Source organism: Passer domesticus, unplaced genomic scaffold (genome assembly GCF_036417665.1).
Source record: "Passer domesticus isolate bPasDom1 unplaced genomic scaffold, bPasDom1.hap1 HAP1_SCAFFOLD_67, whole genome shotgun sequence".
Lineage (NCBI taxonomy): Eukaryota > Metazoa > Chordata > Aves > Passeriformes > Passeridae > Passer > Passer domesticus.
The window spans coordinates 463,898-488,002 of record NW_026990168.1 but is presented as its reverse complement, the minus strand read 5'-3'; the positions used below and the strand labels follow the sequence as shown (position 1 = coordinate 488,002).

The 24,105-nt window shown below is 52.7% G+C and overlaps 3 long non-coding RNA genes across 3 annotated transcripts; all 3 read left to right on the top strand.

Annotated features, from left to right (window-relative positions):
- The first annotated feature begins 99 nt into the window (after positions 1–99).
- Positions 100–1,460, top strand: LOC135293088 (uncharacterized). Its single transcript, XR_010355221.1, has 3 exons — positions 100–181; positions 632–739; positions 1,392–1,460. It is a non-coding gene; the product is annotated as an uncharacterized LOC135293088 (long non-coding RNA).
- Positions 1,461–1,823: 363 nt separating this feature from the next.
- On the top strand, positions 1,824–23,792 carry LOC135293084 (uncharacterized). Its single transcript, XR_010355217.1, has 4 exons — positions 1,824–1,885; positions 2,087–2,158; positions 23,136–23,234; positions 23,679–23,792. It is a non-coding gene; the product is annotated as an uncharacterized LOC135293084 (long non-coding RNA).
- Positions 20,207–20,866, top strand: LOC135293092 (uncharacterized). The gene is made up of 3 exons (XR_010355227.1): positions 20,207–20,313; positions 20,633–20,704; positions 20,793–20,866. It is a non-coding gene; the product is annotated as an uncharacterized LOC135293092 (long non-coding RNA).
- Positions 23,793–24,105: the final 313 nt, after the last annotated feature.

Here is a 24,105-nt window from a genome sequence, read left to right as displayed (position 1 = left end):
TGTGTCCCTGCTGAACCCTCAGGCTGAGCCCTGCTTTTGTGGGGTCCATTGCTGGGAAATGGAACTACTTTCTCTTAAGGTCCTACGACAGGAGAAACCAAAGACTTGGCCGGCAAGAAATTCCAGGACCCATTAGAAATCATGTGGCAAATGCTGAAGGAATGTCTGCAGAGAAGACAAGGTGGGTGCATTTCCCTCATGCTGCCCCTGGGACTCAGCAGCCGGGGAAGACTTTGGCTGCACATCTGGACACGCCGTACCCGGCACAGCGGGAAGGGATCCATGGCAGCCTCGCTGCCCCGCTGCTGCTTTCACGCCCTGCAGGGCTGTTTCCCAGCCTGGCCTGGCTGCAGCTTCTGCCCAGCCTCTGCAGGAAGGCATTTGGCATCAGCTGACAGGCAGCCCCAATTGCACCACAGGCCATGCCCACCCTCAGATCCCCTGCAATTTCCTGATGTCCAGGCAGATCAGATGTTGGGGCTGTTTGAGGAAGGAAGCAGCCTTGGGTTGTCCCAAAATCCTGGGTGTTTTCTGATCCTTATCCATTCTTTTCACAAGTGATGCCTCACCTTCCCCATTCCCAGTGAGGAATGTTTCCATCTGATCCAGCTGTCTCTTTTCCATTTTCCAGAAATGAAAGGAGAGCCTGTGCAGAAGGAAGCATTTCCCGCAGGAAGCAGTGGTTCCGTGCCAGCCTCTGCTGCAGGAAGGGAGGCCATGCCAGGCACAGACACAGGAGGTAATTGCTGTGCCTCTGGGCCTGAGCCCTGCTGAGGCTTGAGCTGCCCTCTCTGCTGCTTGGCAGTGTGGACACAGCCTGGACTAGAGCGGCACAGCCCAGGGGAATTATCCCGAGCAGGCTCAGGGCACTCGGGTCCTGAGCAGTCCTGCTGGGGTCCCTCCTTGGGAGACATGTCCTGAAACCTGGCAGTGACTGCACGGGGTGCCCATGGTGGGGAAAGGACAGAGGGGGAGAGCAAGGCTCCAGTGTGTCCTGAGAGAGCCTGGCTGTTTGCCCTTGGGATCTGGGAGCTGTCCCAGCAGAAGGAGGGCAGGAGGGAGTGTAGGAGGGAGGGATAGCTGTGGCACTGCCTGCTGCAGTTTGCCCCAGGGCTTTAGGGAGGATTTTCTGTGAGTTTGAGGGAGAGAGCCCCAGGGCCCTGGGCTACTCCAGCCACCCCTCCCTGGGATGTTGCTGAGGGCAGGGAAAGAGTGTGGAGAGTGATCAGGAGCCAGCCCAGAGCTCCCCAGGCCCCTGTGCACCTTTGGCCATGTCCATTCCCATCTGGGTCCCATAGCCTTACCCGACCCCCTTGCAATGCCTTTTTCCCTGTAGCATTAGGGGATCCCAGAATGCCACAGATATGGTTCTGATCTCTGCTCCTTTTTAGACTGGAATCGTGACATGGGTTTTCAGGAAGTCCTGATGAATGATGGTTTGAAGTTCCTGGAGGATGCTGGAGGCAAGTTTTCATTCTGCCTTTCCTGAGTGAATAATCAGGATCAATGCAACAAAAGCTCATTTATAAACCATTTCCCTTAACATTATGTAAGGGCTGAAGGATTCTGAGAATCTTTCCCTGCTCCCTTCTGGATCCCTGAGGGATCCCACAGGATCACTGTCAGTGGGAGGAAGGAGCATTGATCTTTCAGTCCTCCTCCCGTGTGCTGTGCCAGTGTGTCCTTCCGTGTGCTCTGTGCAGTCACAGAGAAGAGCAGAGAAGGAAGGGGCCGGGCCCAGGGCTGTGCCCCGGGGCTGAGCCTTGTGGGCAGCCTGAGGATCTCCTGCAGTGCCACAGGAGCTCTTCTGTCCTGCCTTTCTTTGCAGCTGTACCTGTGGGTGAAGGCCCCACATCCAGGACTGAGGCTCTGGGAGATGCTGAGGGTAGGTCAAGGCCTTTCCCCTGGGAGAGCTGCTAGCTCAGAGCCCAAAGCTGGGCCAGGGAGGCATAGCTGCAGGTGCCAGCACAGAACCATGCATGTGTGTGCCCGCGCCCTGCACGATCCCCTCACGGCTGCTGCGGCTCAGTGGTGCCCGTGCAGATCAGCAGAGATGGCAGAAGCTTCTGTGGCTGTTGAGTTACAGGTGTGTCTGCAGGGAGGACTTCTCAAGCTCCAGGGCTGGATGCTTGGCCCCAACCCAGCTCCCATGGCAGGGGTGAGTTGTGTGTCCCTGCTGACCCCACAGGCTGAGCCCCGCTTTTGTGGGATGCATTCCTGGGAAATGGAACTACTTTCTCTTAAGGTCCTCCAAAAGGAAAGACCCAAGATACTGCAGCCAAAAAGTCTCATGACTCAGATGAATTCCTGAGACAAACACAGAAGGAAGCACCCGGAGGACAAGGTGGGTGCCTTTCCTTCATGCTTCCCCTGGGACTCAGAAGCCGGGGGCTTTGGCTGCACATCTGGACACGCCGTGCCCGGCACAGCGTGAAGGGATCCATGGCAGCCTCGCTGCCCTGCTGCTGCTTTCACATCCTGCAGGGCTGTTTCCCAGCCTGGCCTGGCTGCAATTCCTCCCCAGCCTCTGCAGGATGGAATTTGGCAGTAGCTGACAGGGTGCCCCAACTGTACTGTGGGCCTGAGATCCCCTGCCATTTCCCAGTCTCTGAGAAGATCAGGCGGTGCAGCTGTTTGCACAAGGGAGCGCACTGGCCCAGCCCCAATTACCTGGGCTTTTTCCTGATCTTTACCTGTGACTTAGACAAGCATTGCCTCCTGAAGGTGCCACCTCCCCAGGGGGGAATATTTCCATTTGATCCAGTTGTCCCTTTTTTCCTTTTTCAAGTGATGGACCAAAAGGCTGTTCAGGAGGAGGAACACTCAGGGAGAAGCAGTGGCTCATTGGCAGCCCCTGCTGCGGGAAGGAAGGCGATGCCAGACACGGGCACAGGCACAGTAGGTAATTGCTGTGCCGGGCTCAGGCCTGGCCGGGGCTGTGTGGCAGCAGCTCTTCCCCCAGGGCCTGCCCTTGCCCGGCCCTGCAGCAGCCAAAGCTGGAGGCGCCTGGGCTTCCAGGCCTCTGGAGCTGGTTCAGAGCCCCGGGGAAACGGGACTGGTGCAGCAACGTCCCTGGCGCTGCAGCTGCTGCGGAGCTGGCCCTGAGTGCCCAGAGGCCCAAGGCACAGGAGCAGCCCCGAGCGGGAGCCCTGCCGCCAGCCCAGGGCCAGAGCCAGCCCTGGCTCCCGACTGGGCAGGGGCTGCGCTGGGTCCTGACAGGGCCTGAGCCTGTCCCCTGGGGCTGGGGGAGCTGTCACGGGGCAAGGAGGGCCAGGGGTGGCAGTGGCTGCTCAGGGATGGCTTTGGCCCGTGTCCCTGGCAGCAGCCACTGCCCAAGCAGCTGCGCTGCCCCCGGGCTCTCCTCCCGGCCTGCTGGGCTTTGTTGGCTGGCGCAGCCTGTGCCAAGGGCCGGCAAGGTGCCTGCAGGCCCCAGCTCTGGGGGAAACAGAGAACGTCCTGCCCGTATCCACCGTGCTGCCAGCTCAGCAGTGCAGCACAGCACGGGCTCACGCTCCCCATCGCTCCCACAGATGCAGCCGGCACCACAAGACCTGTTACCGATGCCCAGGATGGCCTCGGAAGGGGTTTCTGTCACGGAACAGTCTGCTGGCTAGGGTTACTGGGAGGCGTGCTTTCTTTGGAGCTTGTCTTCATGTTGGGCTGCTTTGGAATCGGGTATTCCTGGAAGAGAAAACAGTGAGTGTTTTGTTGCTCTCCCCCTCAAACAGCTTCTTTTGAAAGTCTAACGTGGTCAGGGAACATTCCCATTGAGACTGCAGTGGGGTTGTGGCCAGTCCATGATTGTCCAAATAACTCTGCTGAGGGTTCTGCTGCTGCCCAGTGCTTCCATTGGCCTCTCAATTGCTGGGCCTTGTCCTGGGGGGCCCGCTGGGGCTGCAGCCAGAGCTGGCTCCCACTGAGTCTGCCTGGCCAAGAGCAGCCCCAGGGGCACGGGGCAGAGGCAGAGGGAGGTGGGGAGGAGAAAGAGCAGGGCCGAGATTGCCCTTGAAAGGCAGAGGCGCTCTGGGGCCCGCTCCTGGCCAGGGACCCTGCCCAGAGCCGTGCCCTGCTGGCCGGGGCCTTGAGGGGCAGCTGTCCAGCTGGGCCCAGCTGTGCCAGCAGCTCCAGCCGTGCTGGGGAGCCTTGCCAGCTCTGGGCCCTGCTGTGCACGAGGGTCCCTGTGTGCCACTGGCAGCTGGGGCCTCAGCCACCTCCTCTCTGCACAGGAGCCCCTTGGGACAGGAGTTGGAAGACAGTGGCTGCACCTCACACCGACAGCGTGAGCAGCTTCTCCAGCAGCAGTAATGGCCTGGACAGCCCTCTCAAGTGTTCTGTGAAGAGGACCCCAGAACAACCGTCGACAAGGAAGCCTCTTATTGCCCCGTAGATCCCACTGCCACCTGCTCTCCCCATTGGCCTCCCCAAGCTGCCTTCATTCCTTTTTTTATCTCAGTCTGTCCCATCCCAGCCAACCCGAGTTCCGCTAGGGACCCCAGGACCAGCCCAGCACCTTCCAGCACCTCCTCAGACCAACACATCCCTTCCCCTGCCCCTGAGCCCCCTGGCCTTGCCCTCTAGGCAATACTGAAGGTGACACCCCACCCCACCCCACCCCACCCTCCCCCCCCCTCCAACTCCCGCTTGCAGGGTAGGCAATGGCCCATTCCTGTGTTGAAATAAAGAGATGGATTTGTGTCCTAGTTTGAAAGCAAAACCAGTGAGAGGCTCCAAGTCAGAAATACAATTTATTAGGAAACGGGGAAAAAAACTAAAATACATGCAATAATACAAAAGAAAAACCACTGACAGGGTCAGAATACAGCCTGACACCCTGCTAGTTAGGGTGGTGGTAGCAGTCCAGATGAAATGGACTTGTGGAAGTGGTGATCCTGTCGAAACAATCTGGTAGCTCTCATCCTCTGGAAAAGCAGTGGGTAAGGGCGGCGGTTCCTCTGGGAATCCAGTGGAGAGACTGCTTGTTGTGTCCCAAAACCCAGATTATATCCAGCTGGGGATGCTTAGCTCCTCCCCCATGGGCAGAGCATCTCACAGTGGGCTGATATCATTCTGCCTCATGCTGTGGGTCCTTGATTAGCCATGAAACAGAAATGGCTCTGGGAGGGAGTTATCTCTGAGTCATGTGGCAAGACATTGATGGGCCCATTAACAGGAGATAAGGAAGAAACCATGCCCCTCCTGGTTTCAGCAGCTCTTCAGGATGGCATTAGAATACATCTTTACACTGCAACCCAGGACAAGCGGTCACCCCAGTGTCCAGGTGGCAGCAGCAGCAAAGCCCACCCAGCACCAGCACTGACTGAGCTCCATGCCCAGGAGGAGCCGTGGATGCCCACGGTGTGGGCAGGCAGAAGCCAGGCAGGGGCTGCTGTTGAAATGGAGGTTTTGGGGGGTTCAATTAAGTTAGCAATATGGACTAAGCATTTAAATTTTAAATTGTAGAATTATGTGTTGAATTTTAACCTTTTACTTAAGAAACCTCTGCCATGGTACAAAGGGCATAGGAAAATGCAAATTTCTGAAGCTTCTTGCTATGAAGGACAATACCAGCGTAATAAATAGGGCAGGAGATCTTTCTCCTTTTTAATGCCTTTATTAAAAACATTCAGCTCAGGTTGGGGAGAAACGACAGGTCACCCGCACCCCACTGCTCCCAGGAGTGGCACGGAGGAGGAGGATGATGCAGCTGTGCCCGCTGGTATGCAGGCAGAGCTGGGGCTTCCGTCCTCGAGGGAGTAGTGGGAATTCCACTTTTTTGGTCTAACATTCCAGGTCCTCTTCCTAGCTGACATCCTTTCAGGTTAGGGTGAAAAGTAAAAAGGATCTTAGCAGATACTGGATTAAGTTCCTCACCTTTGGACATTACTTAGGTTTCTTAGTTCCATGTTGGCTCATTGTTTTTAGGGTTTTTTTCCTGGAAAATTGCAAAATTTGGTGAGATGCATTCTCATCTGCATACTAGCTCTGGTGTCATCCCCCCCACCCTGCTACCTGCAGGCTCAGGTGAATCAGCAGGGGGACAATTGCGCTTGATTTCTAACCATTAACAGGTAATTGAAGAAAAACTATTAACAAGAGGTGATTGCAATGTGAAGCTACCAACAAGAAACAGTCAAAACTTCAACTCACAACAACTGGCCCTACCTGTTTAACTTTGCAGCCTTAAAAAAAAAGGACAACTTTTTTACACATAACAGTCCCCCCTTTTTTTCTTTGATCAGGCTGAAGCTTAAGCTTGCATCAACTTGCAGTTTTTGGCTCATTAGCATAGAATTTCTTATAATTTTTATATTGATTATAAAATTCCTGAGCACTTTGGTGATCATAGTTACTCAATTTCATTCCTTTTTTTGGTTTTTTTCAGGTTAATTTCTTTAGAGATCCGTAGGTTATTCTGTACGGCAGATGTCACTATTTTAAATAAGCAGGGAAATAAGAAGAGCAAACTAACATGTGTACACACTGTGAAGAAGGCTTTAGTTTTCCAACCTCTTTTGAAAGTCCATGGGTTATCCCACAAGTGGAATCCAGTGCAGGAGTCCTTTCTTGATTTCTTACATATGCTAGTTTTCTTATTTCGTTTAAGATGCTTCAAACGACTGCTACAACTAATTTGATTTGATAAATTACTGTTTTGGTTTAGGTGAGTTGGTCATTAATATGATTAAGAGCTAATGCGGTCTGATTAGATATTATCTCTAATACTGCTTGTAGCTTCATAATTTTGTTTACTATATATTGCTTCTTCCATTTGGTTTTTCTTAAATCGCTGTATATAGGAACTGTTCAACTTGATCCAGATTCTTTGGGTAATATAAAGAAAGCTTGTTTTATAATCCTAATGATGCAACTGCCAGACCAGTCTCTTGGCAATTTAGTGGATGCTGTAGTAGCATAGATCCAAAACAGGTGTTTAGGGGTCTCCCGAAATGTATGATTAGTTTCTGTTGGGCCCTGCCAATATTTAGAAATTTCTTTCATTCTCCAAAAGAGGTTTATCTCTTTTTTATCATACTCATAAAGTCTATATGTTTTATTGTAAATGCACTTGTTCTCTTTTTTCTTAACAGGCCAAATTCTATTTGGATCTCTTGGGATCCACCGCGTAGCAGAGTCTTTTACTGCTAAATACCTTTTACAAGCCATTCTTCCTACTGGCGTACTGTACCCCTTCCTTTCCTTAACATACATTCTTCTCTTATTAGATTTTTACTTGGGGGTGTTGCTAAATGGTCTTGTTCTCTTCTTGCTTTTACTATTTCTTTTCCTCTGACCAGATTTACCAGGCTTGCTTCAGTACCATCATGTTCAAAGTACCACCAGGCCTCTTCTACAGGGTGCTCTGCCAGGAGTTGCTGCCTAGAGGTGGCGGTGTTCCGGGCCATCCAATAGATTTTCTCATTCTCTTGATAAAAGATCAACTGGGAGAGGTTAACACAATTACGGCTTAAATTGGTGTGGACTCTCAACAAAGAACTTACTTCTTCTTCCTCACAGAGGGGTTGGTAGTACTCACTGCACGGCTCTCTTGGGCTCCCCAGAGCACCACTAGCAATGAAAGCCATTATTACTACCCTTCCCAAGAGTCCGGTATGGGTCATCTTGCACAGCCTGCCCACCCGGCCTTGCTTCTTGGGGATTTTACTAAGGAGAAGTTCCCAAGCTCTTTAGAGTCTCTTCTATTTGCTTCCCTGGTTAAACCTCTCTTGATCTGTCCTTACTGATTTGGTCTCTCTTAGGGGAGTACTCTGCAGAAGATTAACCCTCAGTCTTTGGTACTAAGTTGGGAGGACTTCACCAGAATTACCTATTAACAATTTTTAACTTTTACAAATCTCTTAAAACACTTTAGGATATGTTATGATTCTAAACTCTTTTCTTATGCAGTTCATCAGTCTTTTTGGCTCTTCCTTTTGAGTGTCAACTTTAAGTCTTTTGGTCCTTTTACAATGGTATACTCAGCTGAATTAACTCCTGATGTGGCTGAATCCTGTCCTGAGTTAGGGGGTGAGGGTGGTGTGGAATCTGATCCAATACCAGAGGGAAACACTGACCAATCTTGTCCAATGCTGGCGGGTGGGACTGGTCCTTTAATTCTCGTGATGTGGGTCCAAGCCTTTTCTCTGGTCCGCACAGCTGAATTAGCGATGAGGAGTACCTGAAAGGGGCCTTCAAATTTAGGCATTAATGGTCTACTATTGCAGGATTATTTCAAAACCCAATCTCCTGGGTTAATGTTACGTGCTTTTCTGTCAAGAGGGGAGGTTTGGGGGAGGTATCCTCTTTTTCTAAGTCCTTCCAGGGTTCTTCCAATGACTTCTAAATATTTTCTGGTAGCTGCTTCTTCTTCCAAATAGTCTCCTGTGCTCCAGGGTGTTAACAAGAATGGCAGTCCAAGCATCATTTCATAGGGTGAAATCCCTATATCAGACCGGGGTCTTGTTCTGATGCGCAAAAGCATTAGGGGCAAACACTTTAGCCAATTCATTTTTGTTTCTTCAATCAGTTTAGTTAATACTAATTTTTGAGAGTTTTGTTCATCCGTTCCATCCTCCCAGAACTCTGGGGGTGCCACGGAGTATGTAATCTCCATTTTATTCCTAAAACTTCAATTATATTTTGCAATGTTTGGGCCACAAAATGTGGACCTCGGTCTGAGTCTATGGTATTCACCATTCCATATCTGGGGATGATGTTCTCCAAGATTACCCTTGCCACAACCTGGGCTGTTTCCTTTTTTTGTCGGGAAGGCTTCTACCCAATGGGTGAGATGATCTACTATAACCAGTAGATGCTTCTATCCTTACTCTGGGGGCATCTTAGTGAAATCCATCTCTATGCTCTGGAAAGGCCTGAGAGTCAATTCCCTCCCTCCAGCTGCTACCTTTTTCATAACCTTCTGGTTCACTTTTTGGCAAATTAAACAGCCTTTTCTAATTGCTTTTGCTAGGTCATATACACTTATGCACAAGTTATTTCTTAGGAAATGATCACATAGTCCTTGGACTCCTCAGTGAGTTAAATTATGTGGTCCTGTTAGCACTGTCCCAGCAAGTGCTTTGTTTAGAAACACCCGTCCATCTGATCTTAACCACTCCCCTCGCTGCCCTTGGTGCAACTTTAAATCTTTTATAGCCTTTACTTTTTTTTTTACTAAATATAGGTTCTTATCTTCCTCCCTCCTCAGGCATGGTTTCTGCTTTAAAAACTTCTACCGGATCCCCTGGTTCTAAAGCTGCTTCCTTTGCTCTCCTGATCAGCTAGCCACGGTTTCACAACTTTAGGCTGAACAGTTTTGGGGGTCCAGTTGCTCCACAGTACCAGCAGCGCCTTTCGCTCAAAGGGGCTTGAGGCCTCTCCATTCCTCCTGTCCCTGACGGTACTGGCGTTTCCTTGCCTGCTCCTGGTGGTGGACTCTCCCACTCTTTTGTTACCTTGGATTGTAGGATAGAGTTGCTTGCCCCCCACATTTCCTCTAGCTATAGCGACCATGATACTAGCCTTGGCCTTTGCTTTTTCTTCTTGCCTCCTTAAATATACCTTCAATGCTTCTTTCAATAACTCATTAATGTCCTTCTCTGGCCAATCTTCAATCTTTTCCAGTTTTCTCTGTTTATCAGGCCAAGATGTAGTAAGAAATTGGACCTTTAGTAGCGCCTGACCCTCCTTGGTGTCCGGGTCTGTTCTGGAGTACAACTGGAAGTTCTGCTTTAGGCAATTAAGCCAAGTAGCAGGAGTTTCATCCTTCTCTTGTGCACTCTTGAATGCTAATTTTGTATTAGTTGCATTGGGAACTGATTCTCTGATTCCCCCTGATTATCAAAGACCTGTACTCTATCATGGCCTTCCTTGCTTCCTTCCTCCTGATTAGGGTTCCAATTGGGATCCACTAGTGGCAATTTTTCTGCACCTGATGGCACTTGGGGCCCTGGATGATTATCTTTGTCCCAAATTCTTATGCTAGCACCTCTAATAATTCGGAACTCTTCTGGGGAAAATAATATATTTAGAATGGAATTCATTTCCCCCAAGTGCAGATATTTAGACCTAAGAATTGATCCACTTGGTTTGCAATACCCACAGGGTCTTCAACTAAATTCCCTAACTCCCTCTTGAATCCTCTCACCTCAGAAGCAGTTAGAGGAGCATTCACAAAACCAACACCTCCTGCTACTCCTCCCATAGGAACTTCTCTAAGGGGAAAAAGTCTCTCTACCTTGGAGGTCATGGATCGGGTACCGCAGTGTGGCCCATCTTCAGACACAAAATTACTCATTTGAGGGGTATTAGCATTAACCTGGACCTGCTGTAGGCCAACAGCTGTATCTGGTGATAAGAGGTTACCAGGTAAGGAGGCATTTGTCTCCCAGTTAGGAGGAGGTGGAGGGACAGCAGTAGGAGGGGGAGAAGAGCTTGAGTGCATGTTAAGTGGAGCTGGAGAAGGGGTGGAGCGTGCAGCAGCTGAAGTAGGCACTAGTGGGGGTGCAGAAGCAGCTAAAGGAGTCGAAGGGGGTGGTGAGGGAATGGCCCCCATGGCCGCCGGGGGAAGAGACGGATCTGCTATTTGAGGTGCCCGAAGGAGAGGGTTCTAAGGTGGAGGGGCATCAGGAGGCAAGTAGTCCAGGGAGTGCCACCTTTTACTAATCTCTTTAATTCCAGCATCCCCTCCTTCATTCCCCTCTTTTGTCCTCTGCACCTTACAAATTCGCACTCCTTCATCCTCGAAAGCACTCTTTAACCAACAAGCTACATATAATAATTGCTGGGGATCAGTATCCTCTCGAGCTGTCACACACTGACTCAGCTGTTGACACATCCACTTGTCTTTTGTCCCACACCAGAGCCATCCACCTTGCACGTCCAATTCTGGCCACGCTTCTGAACAGTAGTGAATCATCTTAAATTTATCTAAGCCCTCTGTGGCCTCTATAGAGTCCCATCTCTCTAACAGTTCACCTAGGGGAATATGGGGAGTTATATTCCCCAGTCTCTGGCCACTTTCCTTACTATTACACCCTTCCATTTTTTCGGGCCTCAAAAATTACAAAGGTGCTTCTGCTACTGACAGGCAGCTCAAAAGTAAATCCTATTTGTGAAGTCCCAGCCTCCTCTGCCGAAACTCCAATATGCCTGACCCTTTTCGTCAGGACTTTGTTGAGACCTCGGCCTCCTTTGCCAAGACTCAACAAAAAAAACCTCAAGACCCTGGCCTCTGAGGCTGAGTTTGCCTGACCTCCTTTCGTCAGGACTTCGTTTGCCTACAGGACTTTTGGACTTGCCCAAATCCTACTCAGGACTTCTGAATTTGCCTGACGTCCCTTGTCAGGACTTAAAACAAAAGTATGGCCTGATTTTTAGTTTGCCTGACTTCCCCCTGTCAGGACTTACATTACCAGAGCTTTAAAAAACTCGGGATAGGCTTCCTCTGCCAGACCTTGTGCTTTGACTTCCGTCGTCAGGACTTAATAACAAAACTGCCTGATTTTCTAAATTGCATAACTTCTTTCATTAGGACCTGTATCAGGGCTTTTGGGATGCGTGCCACTCACATACTATTTCCTCCCCATGCCCCGAGGGGGGTCCTCTTTACCCCTTTGGAGGCGCCTCAATCACCAATTCCACTCGCTTCCCCCTGTTCCCGGCCGGCCCCCTGGCGGGGGTGCGGAACCGCGGTACTGAGGGGTCCTCACTCGCTTCGAGGGCCCGAGCTGCCGGCCCTCGTCTCACTCACACACACTCGCTCGCCTCCCTCTCCTGCCGCCGGATACTCTCACCAGTCCGGCGCTGCTCCCTGTCACTGTCCCAAGCCGATCTTCTCTGATCCTGAGAGCCAGCTGTCCTGCAGGTCCAGGGCGGGCGGCCGTCCCAGTCCTGGTGTCCTCTTCAGGTGTGGATCTCCTGGACGAGACCCTAGCATAATAAATAGGGCAGGAGATCTTTCTCCTTTTTAATGCCTTTATTTTAAAAATTCAGCTCAGGTTGGGGAGAAACGACAGGTCGCCCGCAGTCCCGCTGCTCCCAGGAGTGGCACGGAGGAGGAGGATGATGCAGCTGTGCCCGCTGGTATGCAGGCAGAGCTGGGGCTTCCGTCCTCGAGGGAGTAGTGGGAATTCCGCTTTTTTGGTCTAACATTCCAGGTCCTCTTCCTAGCTGACATCCTTTCAGGTTAGGGTGAAAAGTAAAAAGGATCTTAGCAGGTACTGGATTAAGTTCCTCACCTTTAGACCTTACTTAGGTTTCATAATTCCATGTTGGCTTCTTGGTTTTAGGGGTTTTTTTCCTGGAAAATTGCAAAATTTGGTGAAATGCATTCTCATCTGCATACTAGCTCTGATGTCACCTCCTCCTGCTACCTGCAGGCTCCTGGGAAGCAGCAGGGGGACAACTGCGCTTGATTTCTAACCATTAACAGGTAATTGAAGAAAAACTGTTAACAAGAGGTGATTGCAACATGAAGCTATCAACAACAAATAGTCAACCCTTCAACTCTCAACAACTGGCCCAACCAGTTTAACTTTGCAGCCTTAAAAAAAATGGATAATTTGTTGGGGCGAACACCCCAGGTGTGGAGACACGAGGCTTGACTCCATTTCAGAAGGCTGATTTATTATATATTCTATGAAAATACTACATTAAAACTATACTAAAAGAACAGAGAGGAAAAAATGACCAGAAGGCTACAAAGAAGAAGAATAGAATGGAATGCATAACAAAAATCTTGTGACTGCTCACAGGCTCAACACAGTTGGCTGTGATTGGTCATCAAGTGAAACCAATCCACATGGACCAATGGAAGATGCACCTGTTGCATTCCACAGCAGCAGATAGTTATTGTTTACATTTCTTTCCTGAGGCCCTCAGCTCCTCAGGAGGGGAAAAATCCTAGGAAAGGATTTTTAATAAAATATCATAGCTACAGATAACTTTTTTACTCATAACACCAGGAGAAGACCAGGGAATGCAGGAAGGCTAGACTAAGGAGCTCCTCTGTCTCCAAGCTGATCCAAACCAACAGACGTACTCAGATAAGCACCAGGGGACCACAGTGCACGCACAAAGGAGAAAAGTTCAAAAGTTCAGTCATGACCAAGACCACAGCCTTCGGCCTCAGAGACCACCAAAGACCCCAGTGTGACCACCACAGGAAACAACGCGTGCCCAGAAGGGCGTGGATCTCATCGCCATGTGAGGGGAGGACAGGCGGGGCCAGGGGTTGAATGTGCATGAAGAGATTGTGTAATGCATTGCATATGGAACAGGTTTGTGAACAAAGATGTGGCTCGGACCAGGGCTCGGGGCACAAGTTTTCACAAGAGCCATCTCACCTGTGCCAGGCCCTGACACGCATCCCCACTTCATAACTACATCAGTTTGTGGAGTGGCGCTACAGGACATGAAATGTAACAACGCAGACACGCATCTCTCCAAGGTAGAAAAGGGGGCAGTTGAATTTCTGACTCCAACATTTACAGATTTCCAAAAGTGACAGTGGATTGGAGGGTGAAAGTGCCACTTCTCCAATGACACTGGACAAACCAACAGTCCATCAAATTTCTCCTCCTGCAGAAAAGAATGCATAACAATACGTTATTTGCATAACGTGTGTGAGAAAGTTTGTTACAAGAATGTAAACATCAGAAGGTTTAGAAAAACTTGTCCTAGGGTGAGGTTATGATGCTTGCATCCCCAATCGTGTGTTCTGTTAATGCTGGATATTACGTACTGTGCCTTCACGACTGGCCCTGAAGAGCAAGGTTTGTTTTGGTTTGTTATCAGCCTGCTCCCCCACGGCTGGCAGGACAGACAGACGGCGCAGTTCATAGTGCAGCTTTTGCTTTTTGCTTTGCTTGCTGTTGCTTGCTTTGCTCTTGCTTCTGCTGTGCTCCTGCTTTGCTTTTGCTTTTTGGCTTCTGCTTGTTAGTCAGTTTAGCTAAGCAGTACAGATTTTTCCCTGGACTGTTTTTCCTTTCCCTTTTTGAAACCACTCACACCTGCTCCAGACTGGGACCTGGGAAACACCGAGAGTTTGCATCCTGTGGCCTGCAGCAGCTATCCCCAGCACCGGAGGGAGCGACAACAAAGCCACCACTGCCAGGAAAGACTTTCTGAATTTGTCATCCTTTTCAGATGGGTGAAAGCATTGTCATCTGCTATTGTTCATTTTGTGTGCTGGGGGTGTTTTGCCTGTCAAATAAACAGGTTCTTTCCACTTCTCTGCAAGGAATCCTACCCGAACTGCTGGGGGGAAGGGGCCATGTGGGGTTGCTTTCTGGGGGGCCCCTTTGGAGGTTTTCTCCCAGAGTGACCCTAATCCAGGACAGAACATTAAAAACCAGGGCGACAGTGGAGTCTATTTATTCTGCATATGGCTTCAGTGTGACCAGCGTTGGGAAGGGAAGGGAAGGGAAGGGAAGGGAAGGGAAGGGAAGGGAAGGGAAGGGAAGGGAAGGGAAGGGAAGGGAAGGGAAGGGAAGGGAAGGGAAGGGAAGGGAAGGGAAGGGAAGGGAAGGGAAGGGAAGGGAAGGGAAGGGAAGGGAAGGGAAGGGAAGGGAAGGGAAGGGAAGGGAAGGGAAGGGAAGGGAAGGGAAGGGAAGGGAAGGGAAGGGCTGTGTAGCCTCAGGGTCCGACAGGGCTGGTTAGCAGCCCCAGAGACACAACAACCCAGGTGCAACCAGACTTGATTTCCAGGTCGAAACACTCGGCATAGCTGGCCTGGACTTCCCTGTAGGGCACGTGGGGGCTTTGGAGTCCCCCGTAAGGTGCACGACGGAGTGGGGCCCCTTGTGACACACCCAGGGATATTTTAGGTTTCCTCTGAGGCAGGGAGGGCAATGGGGTCCACTTCAAGTCATGCAAGGGATTTGGAATCCTGTGTGAGGCATGTAGAGGGTTTGGGATCTCTCCCAAGGTGTGCAGGGTGCTGGGATCTCTCCTGAGGCACATGTCGGGGTCCTGGGGTCTCATTTCACATGTAGAATGGGCTGTGGACTCTCGTAAGCGTGCAGGTGCTTTGTGTCCCTCCTGCTGTACACAGTGGGGCTGGAGTGTCTGCTGAGGCACGCAGGGGACGGGGACCTCCGGCAGTCCCTCCCGGGCCCGTGCGGCTCGGGGCTGCCGCGGCCCAGGGCCAGCCGCCGTGCCGGGATGGCGGTGGCGAGGCGCCGAGGCGGAGCTGCCCCGCCGGGTCACGCTGCACCGGCACGGCACGGGCGGTGCTGAGCGCCGGGCAGTCGGCACCACCAGCCCAGGGGCCACAGCCCAGGCCCTGCCTCTTTTGGGGCCGGGCACAGACAGCCCCGTGGGACGGGCACCGCTCAGCGCCTGAGGGGACGGAACAGATGCCAGAGGAGCTCCAGGAGCCCTGGACAGGGCCCTGGCGTTGCCCGCCCGGCTCCCCCGGGCCTGTGGCCATCCCGGGCAGCAGGGGCTCGCTCTGGGCCGTGCTCTCCCCAGCCAGCGAGGCTCCGGGCCAGCACCCGGCTCCTGCCACTGCCCTGAGAATGCTGAGGGGCTTTCGGGGCAGAACTGAACTTGACAGGGACAGAATTCATAGGAGACTTGTTCTGGCCTTTTACAAGGTTAACTGAGAAACAACTTAAAATCCCAGGCTAAATCGTCTGCTTTAATGCGTGGGGATTCCTTCAAGACCCTTCCTAACTCCCGTGGTGCCGGGCTGGGCCGCGTCCCAGCGAGCACCAACACCCAGCAGCTCGATGGATGCAGCACGGCTGGCACCAGGGAAACGAGTCATTGTCCCTACAGCTGCCCGCTCTGCCTGCACAGCTGTCACGCAACAGCAATGTTCCAGAAGGAACAGGCATTTTTACATCCTCACGACCGTGTGATCTTTGGTCCTGGTGGTGGATCAGAGAGAAAAGCCAAATGTGACAGACTAAACTTGACTCTAGGAGAGGGATGCCTCAGCAGAGGGTCTGGGGACCTGTGGTGCCAGCCAGTGGCCCGGCACTCGGACACAGCAGGAAGACCCCAGACTATCACACTTCACCTGGGAGGGTAGAAAAGCTCAGGAGGTCTTTGTTCAAGGTCCTCCAGAGGCACCAGCTGAAGCTGCCACAGTTCCACCTTGATAAAATTGTTTAAAAAGATCCAGCGGTCTGACACTCTGCTGTGGAGGACATTCCACATGTTATATTTGCCAAATTTTCCAATCAAAAAACCAAAAAAACAAACCCAAACAAAATTAAATAAAACAGCAATTTTAATTATATAACTTAATATATATACAATTGAATAAACTCAAAACACTGACTATATAATTTGGTTTAAATTACGAATAATTTGGTCCTGATAATAGCGTATGAGGAAAACTAACCATGCGGGGTATGCGTGGGGTACGGAGTGCAGGGCTTTTGGACCCCCGTCACCTCACGGACTAGCTTGTCAAGACAAAATTCCCCTTTTTATGCTGTATGTCATTACCATCTCCTCCCATTTTCGATTCATCACACTTGTATCACCGCCCTCATCATCACCTTTACCACTCATGCTCCACCATTCTTTAAGTAAGTTGCACCACTCTTTGGGGATCTTCTTTGAGGAAGGCCTCTCCTCTTCCTCCATGTCCTGGAGTTCATCTTTTGGATTACACATGTGCACCAAGCTGGTACTGTATAAACCAATATTGTGTTCTAACATTAAAGCAGTGGATCTCATATAATCAACATTTTCCTGGTGTCCAACCAAATTCTCCTCCCTTCCAACTAAATTCAGTAATTGTTATCTCTTGCTTCTTCCTGTTCTGAACAGCTGCAGGAGAACGGTGGGGAGAGGGATAACCCCTCCTCTCCCTTTCTTGCTTGGCATGACACCTTTAACTGTTTTATTATTTCCAAATATTAATTACTTTATTAATATTGATTACTCTTTCAATTTTGTCAGCATGAATCATATCTATTTACCACACACAGTTCTCATCTTTTGGGCATTTAGGAGCTTTTCATTTTGCTTTGCACCCAAGAAAAATATACCCCCAAATGTGCACAAATAACTCCTTTCGCATATCCTCCTTTTCAGCTGGTTTTTCCATTTTTCTCTGCTATCTTGTCCTCATCTTTCCACAAGTCCTGTGTCTATTCAAGTCCAGCCTGGGACAGTGCACACCTTTGCTTTAGTTCTGTAGTGATTTATGCCCAGCCATCCTGCCAACCACACCCATTTCAATGTTGCAACAACCTAACTCTGGGCTGCAGTATGTGAATCACACTCTGCTGTGTGAGATGGCAGAGCACCAGAGCAGGCTCTGAAGAAGGGGCATTCGGTACATTAGTGAAGTGAGTGCTGGAACCTGGGCTAGCTCTTGGAACTCCGGCACTACGGCAGGAGTCGGGAACTGCCTCGCTATGGGGATTTACCAGAGGCAGAACCTGTAGTGCCACTTGCTCTCCAGTGCCAGACACAAGCCACGACAGGGACGAAGCACAGGAGAAAGGAGGAGGCGTCCCGTCTTCAGGTTCCGCAAGGAACAGCTTAGTCCAGGCGAAGAGAACAGGATGAAAAGCCCCTAGCTGTACTGCCCAAGGGGTTTTGTACACATACAAGTCATGGGGTGGGTGCAAACAATGAACCCATAGGGAATGCTCAGGAGAGGAGTGAGGGGATTACATCAAGTGTCTGGGGCCAGTTGGGGTAGGAGGGTGGAGAGGATGGGTCACAAGGGCCAATGGGGCTCCCAGGAGTAGGGGAATTCCAAAGGGGAGTTGCAGTCAGGGATTGGCCCAAAGGTTTGTCAACCAAGGGGCTGGGTTGCCTTGACAGGCAGGGAAAGAGCTGGAACAAGGGGTGGGGAAGGGCACGAGGGACAGTTTGGAGGGAGGGTAAAACCCACAGGTGAACCAAGTCAGGAAAAAAAATGGGGGATAACAGAGCCCTTAAACAACACTTAAAATGAAATCAATAAAATAAATTTGAACTGCAACAATAAGAGCATCTTGAGGGACGCAGCCTGACCAGCAATGTCAGCAGGCAAAAGAAAGGTTTTGCTGAGCAATGGCCCTTTGATGAAGCAAAACATTTACAATCAGGGCAGTCCATTCATGCGGACGGGCGCACACTCTGGGGGTACAGCTGAGGCCATGAGGTCACAGCAGGGCTCTGGGGTCACAGCAGGCTGAGCTCTCAGCAGGCCCTGAGGTCACAGAGGTGCCAGAGGTGACAGAGCCCCGTGGTGGCACAGCAGCACAAGGAGCCAGCACTCAGTCCCTGAGCACAACTGTTGCGGCAGCAGCGGCGGTGGCAGCAGCGGTGCTGACGTTGGGACAGCGGTGTCGGGACAGCGGTGGCAGCAAGAGCTGCGGGACTGGCGGAGGACAAGGCACCATGGCCCTTGCTCTGCGCCTCCTACTCCTGCTGCTCCTGGCCGTGGCCCTGCCTGCCAGGGCTGCCCAGGCTGCTCCGCTGCAAGCGTGGCGAGCAGGTGAGCCGGCAGCCTGGCTGCCCTTTCCCGGGACAGCGCTCCCGGCTCCCTGGGAAGCGCTGGGGATGGTTTTGCCCAGGGCTTTAGGGAGGGTTTCCTCTGTGGGAGGGAGAGAGACCCCACGGGCCCTGGGCTACTCCAGCCACCCCTACAGAGATGTTGCAAAGGGTCTGCAAAGAAGTTGGAGAGTGACCAGGAGCCAGCCCAGAGCTCCCCAGGCCCCTGTGCACCTTTGGCCATGTCCATTCACATCTGGCTCCCACAGCCTTACCCAACACCCCTGCATTGCCCAGTTCCCTGTGGCAGAAGGGGATCCCAGCACACCATGGAAATGGTTCTGATCTCTGCTCCCTTCTAGCCTGGAATCGTGACATGGGTTTTCAGGAAGTCCTGATGAATGATGGTTTGAAGTTCCTGGAGGATGCTGGAGGCAAGTTTTCATTCTGCCTTTCCTTAGTGAATAATAAGGGTCAGTGCAACAGAAGCTCACTTATAAACCATTTCCCTTAACAAAATCTTAAGATTAAAAGAATCTGGAAACCTTGCCCTGCTCCCTTCTGGAGGCCTGAGGGCTCCCACAGGATCACTGTCAGTGGGAGGAAGGAGCATTTAGCTTTCAATCTTCCTCCCGTGTGCAATGCCAGTGTGTCCTTCCGTGTGCTCTGTGCAGTCACAGAGAAGAGCAGAGAGGGAAGGGGCCGGGCCCAGGGCTGTGCCCCGGGGCTGAGCCTTGTGGGCAGCCTGAGGATCTCCTGCAGTGCCACAGGAGCTCTTCTGTCCTGCCTTTTTTGCAGCTGAACCTGCCGGTGAAGGCCCCACATCCAGGACTGAGGCTCAGGGAGATGCTGAGGGTAGGTCAAGGCCTTTCCCCTGGGAGAGCTGCCAGCTCAGAGCCCAAAGCTGGGCCAGGGAGGCATAGCTGCAGGTGCCAGCACAGAACCATGCACGTGTGTGCCCTCGCCCTGCACGATCCCCTCACCGCTGCTGCGGCTCAGTGGTGCCCGTGCAGATCAGCAGAGATGGCAGAAGCTTCTGTGGCTGTTGAGTTACAGGTGTGTCTGCAGGGAAAACTTCTCAAGCTCCAGGGCTGGATGCTTGGCCCCAACCCAGCTCCCATGGCAGGGGTGAGTAGTGTGTCCCTGCTGACCCCACAGGCTGAGCCCTGCTTTTGTGGGATCCATTCCTGGGAAATGGAACTACTTTCTCTTAAGGTCCTCCGACAGGAGAAACCAAAGACATGGCAGGCAAGAAATTCCAGGACCCATTAGTAATCATGTGGCAAATGCTGAAGGAACGTCTGCAGAGAAGACAAGGTGGGTGCATTTCCCTCATTCTTCCCCTGGGTCTCAGCAGCTGGGGAAGACTTTGGCTGCACATCTAGACACGCCGTGCCTGGCACAGCTGGAAGGGATCCATGGCAGCCTCGCTGCCCCGCTGCTGCTTTCACATCCTGCAGGGCTGTTTCCCAGCCTGGCCTGGCTGCAGCTTCTGCCCAGCCTCTGCAGGAAGGCATTTGGCATCAGCTGACAGACAGCCCAAACTGTAACACACCCTGAGATCCCCCACTATATCCAGCCCTGCAGATTAGGAAAAGGGTGTCTGTTTGGAGGTGGAAGTGCTCACATCATGCCACTGTAATCTGGCCATTTTTCTGCTCCATAAATTTCACAAATATTTCCTCTGATGCCACCGCCCAAGTGGGGAACAGCTCCATCTGATGCAGCTGTCTCACTTCCTTTGTCAAGAGATGGACATAATGCTTCAGTGGAAGTTGGCATTTCTTGAAGGAAGCACTCCATCTTCGGTGCGAGCCCCAGATGCAGGAAGGAAGGCAATGCCAGACACGGGCACAGGCACAGCAGGTAATTGCTGTGCCGGGCTCAGCCCTGGCCGGGGCTGTGTGGCAGCAGCTCTTCCCCCAGGGCCTGCCCTTGCCCGGCCCAGCAGCAGCCAAAGCTGGAGGTGCCTCGGCTTCCAGGCCTCTGGAGCTGGTTCAGAGCCCCGGGGAAACGGGATGGGTGCAGCAACCTCCGTCATGCTGCCGCAGCTGCGGAGCTGGCCCTGAGTGCCCAGAGGCCCAAGGCACAGGAGCAGCCCCGAGCGGGAGCCCTGCTGCCAGCCCAGGGCCAGAGCCAGCCCTGGCACACAATGGAAACAGTTCTCATCTTGGTTTGCTTCCAGACTGGGAGGCTGGGAAGGATTCCCCATTAGCCTGGCGCTCTGAAGTTGTGAAGCCCTCCGAGCATTCTGCAGGTATGTTCTCACTATCCCAACAAGGCGAAATGTTTGACTGACTGGTCAGGACCAGGTGACAGAAGCTTCTGTGGCTGTTGTGTTACAGATGTGTCTGCAGGGACGACTTCACCAACTCCTACCCTGGATGCTGCACAAAAGCCCAGCTCCCATGGCAGGGGTGAGTAGTGTGTCCCTGCTGACCCCTCAGCCTGAGCCCTGCTTTTGTGGGGTCCATTGCTGGGAAATGGAACTACTTTCTCTTAAGGTCCTACGACAGGAGAGACCAAAGACATGGCCGGCAAGAAATTCCAGGACCCATTAGAAATCATGTGGCAAATGCTGAAGGAATGTCTGCAGAGAAGACAAGGTGGGTGCATTTCCCTCATGCTGCCCCTGGGACTCAGCAGCCGGGGTCTTTGGCTGCACATCTGGACACGCCGTGCTCGGCACAGCAGGAAGGGATCCATGGCAGCCTCGCTGCCCCGCTGCTGCTTTCACGCCCTGCAGGGCTGCTTCCCAGCCTGGCCTGGCTGCAGCTTCTGCCCAGCCTCTGCAGGAAGGCATTTGGCATCAGCTGACAGGCAGCCCCAATTGCACCACAGTCCATGCCCACCCTCAGATCCCCTGCAATTTCCTGATGTCCAGGCAGATCAGATGTTGGGGCTGTTTGAGGAAGAAAGCAGCCTTGGGTTGTCCCAAAATCCTGGGTGTTTTCTGATCCTTATCCATTCCTTTCACAAGTGATGCCTCACCTTCCCCATTCCCAGTGAGGAATGTTTCCATCTGATCCAGCTGTCTCTTTTCCATTTTCCAGAAATGAAAGGAGAGCCTGTGCAGAAGGAAGCATTTCCCGGAGGATGCAGTGGTTCTGTGCCAGCCTCTGCTGCAGGAAGGGAGGCCATGCCAGGCACAGACACAGGAGGTAATTGCTGTGCCTCTGGGCCTGAGCCCTGCTGAGGCTTGAGCTGCCCTCTCTGCTGCTTGGCAGTGCGGGCACAGCCTGGACTAGAGCGGCACAGCCCAGGGGAATTATCCCGAGCAGGCTCAGGGCACTCGGGTCCTGAGCAGTCCTGCTGGGGTCCCTCCTTGGGAGACATGTCCTGAAACCTGGCAGTGACTGCATGGGGTGCCCACGGTGGGGAAAGGACAGAGGGGGAGAGCAAGGCTCCAGTGTGTCCTGAGAGGGGCTGGCTGTTTGCCCTTGGGATCTGGGAGCTGTCCCAGCAGAAGGAGGGCAGGAGGGAGTGTAGGAGGGATGGATAGCTGTGGCACTGCCTGCTGCAGTTTGCCCCAGGGCTTTAGGGAGGATTTTCTGTGAGTTTGAGGGAGAGAGCCCCAGGGCCCTGGGCTACTCCAGCCACCCTTCCCAGGGATGTTGCTGAGGGCAGGGAAAGAGTGTGGAGAGTGACCAGGAGCCAGCCCAGAGCTCCCCAGGCCCCTGTGTAGCTTTGGCCATGTCCATTCCCATCTGGCTCCCACAGCCTTACCCAACACCCCTGCATTGCCCAGTTCCCTGTAGCAGAAGGGGATCCCAGCACACCATGGAAATGGTTCTGATCTCTGCTCCCTTCTAGCCTGGAATCGTGACATGGGTTTTCAGGAAGTCCTGATGAAGGATGGTTTGAAGTTCCTGGAGGATGCTGGAGGCAAGTTTTCATTCTGCCTTTCCTGAGTGAATAATCAGGATCAATGCAACAAAAGCTCATTTATAAACCATTTCCCTTAACATTATGTAAGGGCTGAAGGATTCTGAGAATCTTTCCCTGCTCCCTTCTGGTTCCCTCCCTGCTCCCTTCTGGATCCCTGAGGGATCCCACAGGATCGCTGTCAGTGGGAGGAAGGAGCATTGATCTTTCAGTCCTCCTCCTGTGTGCTGTGCCAGTGTGTCCTTCCGTGTGCTCTGTGCAGTCAAAGAGAAGAGCAGAGAGGGAAGGGGCCGGGCCCAGGGCTGTGCCCCAGGGCTGAGCCTTGTGGGCAGCCTGAGGATCTCCTGCAGTGCCACAGGAGCTCTTCTGTCCTGCCTTCTTTGCAGCTGAACCTGCCGGTGAAGGTCCCACATCCAGGACTGAGGCTCAGGGAGATGCTGAGGGTAGGTCAAGGCCTTTCCCCTGGGAGAGCTGCCAGCTCAGAGTCCAAAGCTGGGCCAGGCAGGCAGCGCTGCAGGTGCCAGCACAGAACCATGCATGTGTGTGCCCGCGCCCTGCACGATCCCCTCACGGCTGCTGCGGCTCAGTGGTGCCCGTGCAGATCAGCAGAGATGGCAGAAGCTTCTGTGGCTGTTGAGTTACAGGTGTGTCTATGGGGAGGACTTCTCCAGCTCCAGGGCTGGATGCTTGGCCCCAACCCAGCTCCCATGGCAGGGGTGAGTAGTGTGTCCCTGCTGACCCCACAGGCTGAGCCCCGCTTTTGTGGGATGCATTCCTGGGAAATGGAACTACTTTCTCTTAAGGTCCTCCAAAAGGAAAGACCCAAGATACTGCAGCCAAAAATTCTCATGACTCAGATGAATTCCTGAGACAAACACAGAAGGAAGCACCCGGAGGACAAGGTGGGTGCCTTTCCCTCATGCTTCCCCTGGGACTCAGCAGCCGCGGGCTTTGGCTGCACATCTGGACATGCCGTGCCCGGCACAGCGGGAAGGGATCCATGGCAGCCTCGCTGCCCCGCTGCTGCTTTCACACCTTGCAGGGCTGTTTCCCAGCCTGGCCTGGCTGCAATTCCTCCCCAGCCTCTGCAGGATGGAATTTGGCAGTAGCTGATAGGGTGCCCCAACTGTACTGTGGGCCTGAGATCCCCTGCCATTTCCCAGTCTCTGAGAAGATCAGGTGGTGCAGCTGTTTGCACAAGGGAGTGCACTGGCCCAGCCCCAATTACCTGGGCTTTTTCCTGATCTTTACCTGTGACTTAGACAAGCATTGCCTCCTGAAGGTGCCACCTCCCCAGGGGGGAATATTTCCATTTGATCCAGTTGTCCCTTTTTTCCTTTTTCAAGTGATGGACCAAAAGGCTGTTCAGGAGGAGGAACACTCAGGGAGAAGCAGTGGCTCATGGGCAGCCCCTGCTGCGGGAAGGAAGGCGATGCCAGACACGGGCACAGGCACAGCAGGTAATTGCTGTGCCGGGCTCAGCCCTGGCCGGGGCTGTGTGGCAGCAGCTCTTCCCCCAGGGCCTGCCCTTGCCCGGCCCAGCAGCAGCCAAAGCTGGAGGCGCCTGGGCTTCCAGGCCTCTGGAGCTGGTTCAGAGCCCCGGGGAAACGGGACGGGTGCAGCAACGTCCCTGGCGCTGCAGCTGCTGCGGAGCTGGCCCTGAGTGCCCAGAGGCCCAAGGCACAGGAGCAGCCCCGAGCGGGAGCCCTGCCGCCAGCCCAGGGCCAGAGCCAGCCCTGGCTCCCGACTGGGCAGGGGCTGCGCTGGGTCCTG